The 10,386-nt window shown below is 46.9% G+C and overlaps 1 protein-coding gene across 7 annotated transcripts in view; it reads right to left on the bottom strand.

The window, feature by feature from the left end:
- Window positions 1-8,559, bottom strand: part of SYTL2 (synaptotagmin like 2) — a 116,462-nt gene extending 107,903 nt beyond the window's left edge. For all 7 annotated transcript variants that reach the window (XM_048493250.1, XM_048493255.1, XM_048493254.1 and 4 more), the window contains exon 1: window positions 8,416-8,559. The gene's annotated coding sequence lies outside the window, so the exon portion shown is untranslated. The remainder of the gene's footprint in view (window positions 1-8,415) is intronic.
- Window positions 8,560-10,386: the final 1,827 nt, after the last annotated feature.

Below are 10,386 nucleotides of genomic sequence, written 5' to 3' on the forward strand. Positions count from 1 at the left end.
CTGCTTGTGCGGAAGGGGCCTATGCTACGTTTCTTGATAGACGGTGTTCTAGTAGTATTATTTATTTATTTATTTATTTATTTATTTTATTAGGTTTATAGACCGCCCTCCCCCGGAGGGCTCAGGGCGGTGAACAATATAAAGAGCACAATCAATTAAAATACAATATAGATATAAATTAGGATGGCTCTGATAAAAATAAACCTTACTCTATTAAAATGCAGCATTAATAATTTAGTTCCAGATGGCGCCTACTATCATTCCCACAGAAGCCCCAGAGTGGGGGTTTATAGGTCTCTTATTGTATGGGTGAGTAGCGGAGGGGGATCTCAGCAAAACAACAGGGGGGAAACCCTGAAAGGGTCCAGCAAGGGAGGCCAAATGATGTGCAACCATTGAGATCCTCAACCACAAGCCTCCAATGGAACATCTCTGTCTTATAGGCAGAGGTGTAGCGGGGCAAAATGGTGCCCAGGACAAAATGGCACCCCCATTCCCCCTGGTAGCTACGCCCCCCCAAACCCCACTTACGTGAGCCAGCAGCAGTCCCGGGAAGCCTGGCAGGGCGGTGCCGAGGGGTGCCTGGCTGTGGCCTCCACCAGGCCTAGCAAGGCGGGGCCGAGGGGCACCTAGTGGCCCCACTAGGCTGCTCCTTCAACCACCGCTGGCTGAAGGAGCAGCCTGACGGGGCTGGGCCTGGCCAAGGGGAAAAGGGGGAGGGGCGTAGGGCTGATTTTCCACCCCCCAAATGACTGAACAGGGGTCCGCCAGAGGCATTTGTCCACACCCTTTCCCATGGTAGCTACGCCACTGCTGATAGGCCCTGCAGAACTGAACCAAATTGTGCAAAGCCTGGGTCTTACTTGACAGAGAGTTCCATCAGCCAGAATCAGCATTACCTTTATCTAAGGCCTCTTTTGGACATACAAAACAATGGACTTTCAATCAATTTTCACAATTGTTTGCAAGTGGATTTCGCTATTTGCACAGCAAAATCTAGCTGCAAAGTGTATTGAAAGTGCATTACTCTGCATGTGCGGAATGGGCGTAAGCCAATACAACCCAAACCGTTGCCTGAACGATACCTAAGAACATCTGATCAAGACTTTGGATCCGTATTTTAATAATTTACTTGAAATTTTGATCGCCCACCTTTTTCGATAGAACGTTCCGCCCTTGCACGTACTTGTCAATCACCTGCGGATAGCTATTTTCATAATTCCAGTTTTCTAACACACTTCCGGAGCTTCATTTCTTAAGATTATACGGCACATGGGGTGATTCAGACAGCCAAATCGAGAAACATTTGTTGAGACAAAGAAGTCAGGCAAGTTTCCAGTGCTCGTGATGGAAACGAGATAAGAAAATGTGGAACAATGGCCTCCTTCGACTTCATCGATCGGTTCTGTCCCTCGGTTCATCTGCAATTCATTCCATTAACTTGAATTTTACTTCCCTGTTCTCCGCACCTTTACCCTCCCGTCAAAATGAGCATAAATCATGATCAGATGCATCGTCTGCTCCAGACAGCCAGTCACCTGAACTGCCCAAAGGCTGAAATGATTTCTCCGCAGCTAGACTGTGAATTTCAAGGAAGAATTTTTGGTATTATTGGTTTTGACCTTTGTATTTTTCCATTGAATAGAGACATGAGAAGAAGGCAAAACAGATTAATGTTTATAGAGAAGCTATGTAGGTAGGAGGAGATATGTTTTGTTACAATAACTTTCTGAGAATAACTTAGAGCTTACATGTGGCAGTTCCAAATAAAAATTTGATGGGGAAGAAACCACACAACCAGCGTGGTATAGTGGTTAAGAGAAGAGGACTCTAACCTGGAGAACCAGGTTTATTTCCCCACTTCCTCCACATGAGCAACGGACTCTAATCTGGTGAACTGGATTTGTTACCCCACTCCTACATTCCTGCTGGGTGACCTTGGGCTAGTCATAGTTTTCTCTGAACTCTCTCAGCCTCACCTATCTCGCAAGGTGTCTGTTGTGGGGAGAGGAAGGGAAAGGAGTTTATAAGCTGCCTTGAGTCACTTTGAGTCCCTCCTTGAGGAGAGACAGGTGGGGTATAAATGCAAACTCCTCTTCTTCACCATCTATCCCTTTAGAAGGCACTTATTTTTACACAGGGAAATACCAGGTAGCTGGCAAAGAGAATACAAAGACCACACCAGAGATCAGAATGCAGAGAACGAGGATCAAACCAGCATGGATTCCAGTCATTACCCCATACGTCCCTACTCGGCCTCTGCACTCGGCAGAGGCCAACTTGCTGGTGGTCCCCGGCCCCTCAATGACGCGGCTGGCCGCCACACGGGCCAGGGCTTTCATGGCTCTGGCCCCGGCCTGGTGGAACACTCTTCCTCCAACTGTCCGGGCCCTGCAGGATCTTGGAGAGTTCCACAGGGCCTGTAAGACTGAGTTGTTCCACCGGGCCTTTGGAGAGACCAGCCGCTGAGTGCAGGGCCCCCTCCCGTTTTACTATCAGGGGTCCCCTAACATCAATGGGACCCACCGTTCTTCCCTCTCTGGGAGAGTTTTCAATTTAAATTCAGATACTGCTGGATGCCGTTTTATTGTATGAACTGTTGTTTTAATGGATTTTTAGCTTATAGCAAATGGAGTTGTATATTTATTATCTGTACATTATTTATTTATATTAGCCATTTGCCTCATTTGTTGAAGTTGGGTTTGGTTACTTTTGTGGGGAAGTTTGTGCTGTACACCGCCCTGAGCCCTTTTGGGATAGGGTGGTATATAAGAATGAATGAATGAATGAATGAATGAATGAATGAATGAAGGAAGGAAGGAAGGAAGGAAGGAAGGAAGGAAGGAAGGAAGGAAGGAAGGAAGGAAGGAAGGAAGGAAGGAAGGAAGGAAGGAAGGAAGGAAGGAAGGAAGGAAGGAAGGAAGGAAGGAAGGAAGGAAGGAAGGAAATAGTCCTATCAGCAACACGGGAAGACCTATACTGATCACAGAATCATAGAGTTCGAAGAGACCACAAGGGCTATCAAGTCCAACCCCCTGCAGTGCAGGAACACACAATCAAAGAACTCCTGACAGATGGCCATCCAGCCTGTCTTTAAAAACCTCCAAAGAAAGAGACTCCACCACACTCCAAAGTAGTGCAAACAAGCTTGCTCCCTCACCAACATGGCATCCCTTCAAATATCTAAACACGGCTGTCATGTCACCTTTTAACTTCTCTTCACCAAACAAAACATCCCCAGCTCCCTAAGTCTCCCCTTGTAGGGCATGGATTCCAAACCTTTTACCATTTTGGGTGCCCTCCTCTGGACCTGTTCCAGCTTGTCAATATCCTTCTTGAATTGTGGTGTCCAAAACTGTACACGATATTCCAGGTGAGGTCTAGCCAATGCAGAATAGAGAGGTCTGCTCTCAAGTATCCGCAACTCAGAATTCGCAGCTTGAAGGTCAAGTTAATAGTGTAATAAAGTCTATTGATATGTTGTGGTTAGTGTTGTCGGTTGCTAGTATTCTCGCCTCGCTTCGCATGTGGTTGGCATCTTCAGAGGATGCCAGCCACAGATGCAGGCGAAACGTCAGGAGAGAATGCTGCTAGAACACGGCCATATAGCCCGGAAACCACACAGCACCCCAGTGATTCCGGCCGTGAAAGCCTTCGACAATACATCTTACTGATATGTCTTGAAAGTGCTAGTGATGAATCATGCCGAGATGTTTTTACCTATTGCACTTTAAATAGAAAGCACTTAGAGTCACTTCCGCTGGAACAGTAGCTACCAATTCGCTTTATTATCATTGCTGCTAGCATGACAGCATTTCACTCAAAAGTTTGGGGAGGGGAGGAAGAGAACTGTACACACACAATACTGTAGACATCCCAGCTGCCCACATGTTGGTATAAGTCCCTGAACCAGAGCTCCCTCAATTCCCCCCCCCCCCAAGAAATGCATCACGGGCCCCTTCCGCACACGCAAAATAATGCGTTTTCAAACCACTTTCACAACTGTTTGCAAGTGGATTTTGCTATTCCGCACAGCTTCAAAGAGCACTGAAAGCAGTTTGAAAGTGCATTATTCTGCATGTGCGGAATGAGCCACAGAAGACAAAGAAGGGGAATCCGGGGGCACATGCTTCAAACACTTTTTAGAAATCAAATTCCTAACGTGGCAAAGTATTCCTGTAATGGAAAGAGAAAAAAGCCCTTCAAAGTATCAAATCTCCCTCTTTCCCCCCAAACCGCTGCAAGAAAGATCTCCTATTTCAAAAGTCTGACGGCAGGAGGGGGAAAACCCAGAAACAAAATGTTGAAGGAAGATGCCTCACAACAAATCAGTGGCAAGCACACACATGTAGTACTAAAAGCACGGAACATTTTCGTTTGAGATTTTGCGCAGCCAGTGCTTATATGAACATGCTAACCTGCCGGATACCAAGACCAAGAAGAGGATCTGGTTGGATGACCTTCCAGCTGTTATGTTCACTGGTCTTCTACTCCGCTGGCAGCAATTCTCCAAGATCCTCGGCAAAAAATGCTAACCCATGATTCTTTATGTGAAGAAGCTGGGAATGCCAAAGAGTTGGATTTTATACCTTGCTTTTCTCTGCCTTTAAGGAATCCAAAAGCAGCTTCCATACTCCTTCCCTCTCCCCACAACAGACACCTTGTGAGGTAGGTGGGGCTGAGAGAGTTCTGAGAGAACCGTGACTAGCCCAAAATCACCCAGCAGGTTTCATGTGGAGGAGAGGGGAATCAAACCCGGTGCTCCAGATTAGAATCTATTGCTCTTAACCACCCACACTGGCTCTACACCTGGAACCTTGTGTATGGAACCCAAAAGCTCTTATCTCCGAGCTAGGGTGATAATAATTGTGGGCCCTCCAGCTGCAACTGTCTCGTGGCAATCCCAGGATCATGGAGTTTTCAAGGCAAGAGAGCAGGAGAGATGGTTTTTGCCATTGCCTTCGTCAGCACAGCAAACCCCAGTCTTCCTCAGTGGTCAACCATTTGAGAATTAACCCATAACTAACTCTGATTACTTCTAAGCTCTGGCTGAGGTCAGGCTAACCAGGACACTTGCACTACGATCCCTCCCCATAAAATGCACAGTCCGTACGGAATAAATCGAAGCAGCGAGTATTTCAAGAGTCTCTGTGTGAGTGTGCTGTTAAATCACAGTCCATTTATGGTGACCCCACAGAGTCGTCAAAGCAAGAGACATTGGACGACAGTTTGCTATTGCCTGCCTCTGTGTAGGCCGAGAGAGTTCTGAGAGAACTGTGACAGGCCAAAGGTCACCCAGCAGGCCTCATATGGAGAAGCAGGGAATCAAACCCAGTTCTCCAGATAGTGCCCTGCCGAACTTAACCACTACACCACGCTGACTCCTTACTGTAATAAATAATGTAGAAGGGTTTCCTGCAAACCCAACTGAAAGGCTTTAGAAGAGAAGAAGAAGAGTTTGGATTTATATCCCCCCTTTCTCTCCTGTAAGAGACTCAAAGGGGCTTACAATTTCCTTTCCCTTTCCCCCTCACAACAAACACCCTGTGAGGTAGGTGGGGCTGAGAGAACTCCGAAGCACTGTGACTAGCCCAAGGTCACCCAGCTGGCGTGTGTGGGAGTTCACAGGCTAATCTGAATTCCCCAGATAAGCCTCCACAGCTCAGGCGGCAGAGCGGGGAAACAAACCCGGTTCCTCCAGATTAGAATGCACCTGCTCTTAACCACTACGCCACTGCTGCTCCTCAGCACCATACGGCATTTAGAAGAGATATCGATCACTTTTCAAAGATCGATCCATCTTCCGCTTTCTACCTTCCGCTGGAGATCTCACTATAGAGCCAGGAAGTTAATGTCACTGAGAGCAGGAAGTTAATGTCACTGAGAGCAAGAGATGGATTTCCTAAGTGACTGGATGCCAAATATTTTAAAGGTTAGAGGAAGAAAAAAAAGCCCTGCACCTATCTCTTCATTGCTAAATTCAAACACTCTTCTAAGCCTTTCACGGCCGGATTCAACTGGTTCTGGTCACACAGCCCGGAAAACCCACCAGAACCACTCTTCTAAGCCTTGAAGTTCTCACTTGAGAGCTAAAAACATTGAAAGGAAGGGGCACCTTATTTCAGGGTTGATTTTAATATTTCACATGCTGGTTTTTTAAAAAATTGCACGTACCTGCACAAACTTGTGAAAGAGCAACAACCCTTAAAAATATACAATACCCATAATTATTACCTTCTTCAAACCACTCCACCCCAGCACATGCTGACAGCCGTGCTGAAACTGCAAATTCGTGAAAGCATGTTTCTATATCTTCACAAGGAATCTCTTCGCTCATGGCCTCCAAAGGACGCCACATAATCAGCCATCCGAATGCATCCCTGTGGCCGCTGAAAAACCACCGTGCGTTCCGAGGGCCATTTGACAAAATCAGCGCATCCCAAAATAGCATTCGTTATTCTTCTTTCCCGCACCCCATAATCTGTTCTAAGTCATCATTAACTTGCAGAACTCATTGCTAAAGGATGCAACATCAGCCCTTCCCTCAGATGGCTATTAGGACTAATAAAAGGAAACACTTCTTCACGCAACGTATGATGGGTGTTTGGAATATGCTGCCACAGGAGGTGGTGATGGCCACTAACCTGGATAGCTTTAAAAGGGGCTTGGACAGATTTATGGAGGAGAAGTCAATCTATGGCTACCAATCTTGATCCTCTTTGATCTGAGATTGCAAATGCCTTAGCAGACCAGATGCTCAGGAGCAACAGCCGCAGAAGGCCATTGCTTTCACATCCTGCATGTGAGCTCCCAAAGGCACCTGGTGGGCCACTGCGAGTAGCAGAGAGCTGGACTAGATGGACTCTGGTCTGATCCAGCTGGCTTGTTCTTATGTTCTTATGGCTTTATAAAGGAGATTGGCCAACTGTGCGACCAGTTGTTGCATTCAAAACTACACTACAAAAACTAAGATATTAATGTGCAAAAGATCTATACCATTAATATGAAAAAGATCTACACCATTGGTATCGATCTTTTGCATAAGAACATTTTAGTAATATTCTGGTATTACTAAAATATTCATATGCACAAGATCGATACAATCGTAAGAGAAGCCAGAGTATTACTAAGATATTCACACGCACAGGGCTGTTCGCTGTAGCATGGAAATCTCCTTTGCATGTGGGTGGAGATCTTAGGAGGGACGGGATGCTACAGAGTCTACCCTCCAAAGCTGTAATTTTCTTCAACGCAATTTGCCTCCTCAGTGCACAGATCTGTTCCGATTCTAGAAGAATTCCAGGCCCCAGCTGGAGGTTGGCACCCCAACAATATGCCCCTTTCTGGGCAGTAATGTTGGGTGAGCCCTTTTCGGTTGATCGCTGTGGGAAGCTGTGTGACCAACTGGAGGGGCCAATCCTCCGACCAAGAGGGGAAGGTTAATCGTGGGGGGGGGGGGGATGTGAAGAGGTGCCTGCACACACATCAATGCACACACTTTTTAAAGAAACACACACACAAATGTAGCAGATGCACTCCCAAAGCAACGGAGAAGACCCTACCCTGCATGCAGTAACGATGCCAGCCTCTTTGGTCACTGGAGGGGCGTGAAGGGGTCAGGTTGCCAGATCCCGGTTAGGAAACTCCTGGAAATTTGGGGACGGAGCCTGGAGAGAACTCAATGGGGTACCTCAATGGGGTACAGTACCATACAGTCCACCCTCCAAAGCACCCATATTCTCCAGGCGAGCTGACCTCTGTAGTCTGAAGTTGAGCATTAATTCCAGGGGATTCCCACCTGGAGGCCGGCACCCCTACTCGGACAAGAACGCCTAATTGTTAGGAGTTTACTGATTTATTTATTTATTTATTTATTTATTTATTTTATTAATTCGGCTTTTATACAGCCCGATCCCCGAAGGGAATAGTTAATAAACTATTCCCGCTCCCCAGCAATCGCGACTTGTCTTAAACTATTGTCGGTCCTTTAACTGAGCATCCCTCGCGAATTAAAAACAACCGGCATTGGTAAGCAGCCACAGGTACCTTCAGGGATTGCCTCGACTGGAAAAGACGGACCTGCCCCTTTAGACACAACACAGCTGTCCGTTAGCCAGGAAAGCGAAACAGATCCTCCACGTACAGAGGCAGTATACCCCTGGATATTATCTGGGAAGTAAGGCCAGCTGATGTCTTTAGGTCAGGTGTTCAAGGAAGCACCTGGCCGGCCACTCAGGAAACTTGGGTGGGTAGACCTTTGCTCTGAGTCGCCGTTCCAGGAGACCCCCCCCCCCAGGTGCCACCTGGAGGCTGGTCTCCCTAGTGGGGAGAGGCAAGGAACGCCGCTGCCTCTCTTTGCTGGCTTGGTGCCCCCCCCCCTCCCTTCTAGACCAGGTAGGTCTTTTGGAGACACACCTGCGCCTTCTCCAAGCGGCTCCTTCCTGCTCCGAGCTCCAGAGGGAGGCGTCGCCCGGCCGGCCACCCCCTTCCCCGGCTCTGGTCCAGGGGAACCTTCCGCGACAGCAAGCCTGCGGAGCTCCACCAGCGCCACCCGCCTCGCCGGCTTGCAGCGCCTCTGCTGAGCCCCGCGGACAGTGTGCGGCTCGCGCCCCTGTCCCCGCCCCCTGCCGCGCCCTGGCCGCCAATGGGAGAGCGGCGCGGCTGGGAGGGCCCCCGTTGCGTCCTTGACTACACTGCCAGGCGGCCGGGGACTCACTCAGGGCGCACCTCGGAACTCGCCCTAGCGCCTGATCCGCCTGCTGGGTCGCGCGTGGCCCAAACTTCTCGCCTTGGCAGGGATCTTTGGTCTGCTTGTGCAAGAAATGTGGTGTTTTTCTTTTTTAATATTATGCTTTCAATCGCCGTCTGTAGCAGCGAAGTACCTGCTGAGAATAATCAATAATCAGGGATTGGAATTCACTCTAAATGTGTTAACATAGAGTTCCAGCATGGACCGTATTGTTGTTGTTATTGTTGTTGTTTAATAGCTGTAACACAGATGTAGGTAACGTCTGAATAAGCATTAACATAGAAACCACGTAACCCACTAGGCAGCCAAATTAAGTTTGGTATTTCTTATATATATAATAAGGAACAATGCTCATCACATACAATAATATAATTCACTGTTGTATCATCACATGAATTATTTTTCTCTTTTTTCATGCAATAGTCTAAACTTAAACATCCCTTCAAAGGTGTTTCCACATTCATACAAATCCAAGTTCTTGCAATTGATATTAAAGTTCAGTCATAAATATTGCAGTCTTCAATTCATTGCTGGCAGGAACGCATCGCACGAAATTGCGCTCTTCGGTGCCTTCATCAGTGCCAATTTGCCATTTACTTGTCCATGAGGTGTTCTATAGGTAATCTGTCAATGGATATTCCTGCCAGCAATGAATTGAAGACTGCAATATTTATGACTGAACTTTAATATCAATTGCAAGAACTTGGATTTGTATGAATGTGGAAACACCTTTGAAGGGATGTTTAAGTTTAGACTATTGAATGAAAAAAGAGAAAATGTTTAAGTTTAGACTATTGCATGAAAAAGAGAAAAATAATTCATGTGATGATACAACAGTGAATTATATTATTGTATGTGATGAGCATTGTTCCTTATTATATATATAAGAAATACCAAACTTAATTTGGCTGCCTAGTGGGTTACGTGGTTTCTATGTTAATGGTTGTTTAATAGCTGCCAGTTCTTTAGCTGGTGCTTGGCCCTTCATTACAATTTCATCCTCATCACACTGTAGGAGCCAGCGTGGTGTAGTGGTTAAGAGCAGGTGGGTTCTAATCTGGAGAACCGGGTTTGATTCCCCGCTCTGCCACTTGAGCTGTGGAAGCTTATCTGGTGAACTAGATTAGCTTGTGCACTCCAACACATGCCAGCTGAGTCACCTGGGGCTAGTCACAGTTCTTTGGAGCTCTCTCAGCCCTCTCACCTCACAGGGTATTTGTTGTGGGGGCAGGGGAGAGAAAGGAAATTGTAAATCCCTTTGAGTCTCCTTACAGGAGAAAAGAGAGAGTAAAAACCCATACCCCGGCTGCCAGTTCTTTAGTACACACAACTGTGGTTAATGACTGGAGCTCTGAAAAAGGAAATTGAATCACTGATTTTAGCCACTAAAGAACAGGCCATTACAACAAACACAATCAAGGGCCGAACGGAAAAATCCTCAGATGATCCAAAGTGAAGATTGTGCAAGGAAGTCGATGAAGCTGTAGCTCGTGTACTCAGCTGCTGCACAAAGATCGCCCAGAAGGAGGACAAACAGAATCACAACTCAGTGGCCAAAATTATCCACTGGAATTTATGCAAGAATTGCATTGTTAGGTCAGCTAAAAACTGGTGGGAACATCATCCGGAGAAAGTCA

The sequence above is a fragment of the Sphaerodactylus townsendi genome, linkage group LG04 (genome assembly GCF_021028975.2).
Source record: "Sphaerodactylus townsendi isolate TG3544 linkage group LG04, MPM_Stown_v2.3, whole genome shotgun sequence".
NCBI lineage: Eukaryota > Metazoa > Chordata > Lepidosauria > Squamata > Sphaerodactylidae > Sphaerodactylus > Sphaerodactylus townsendi.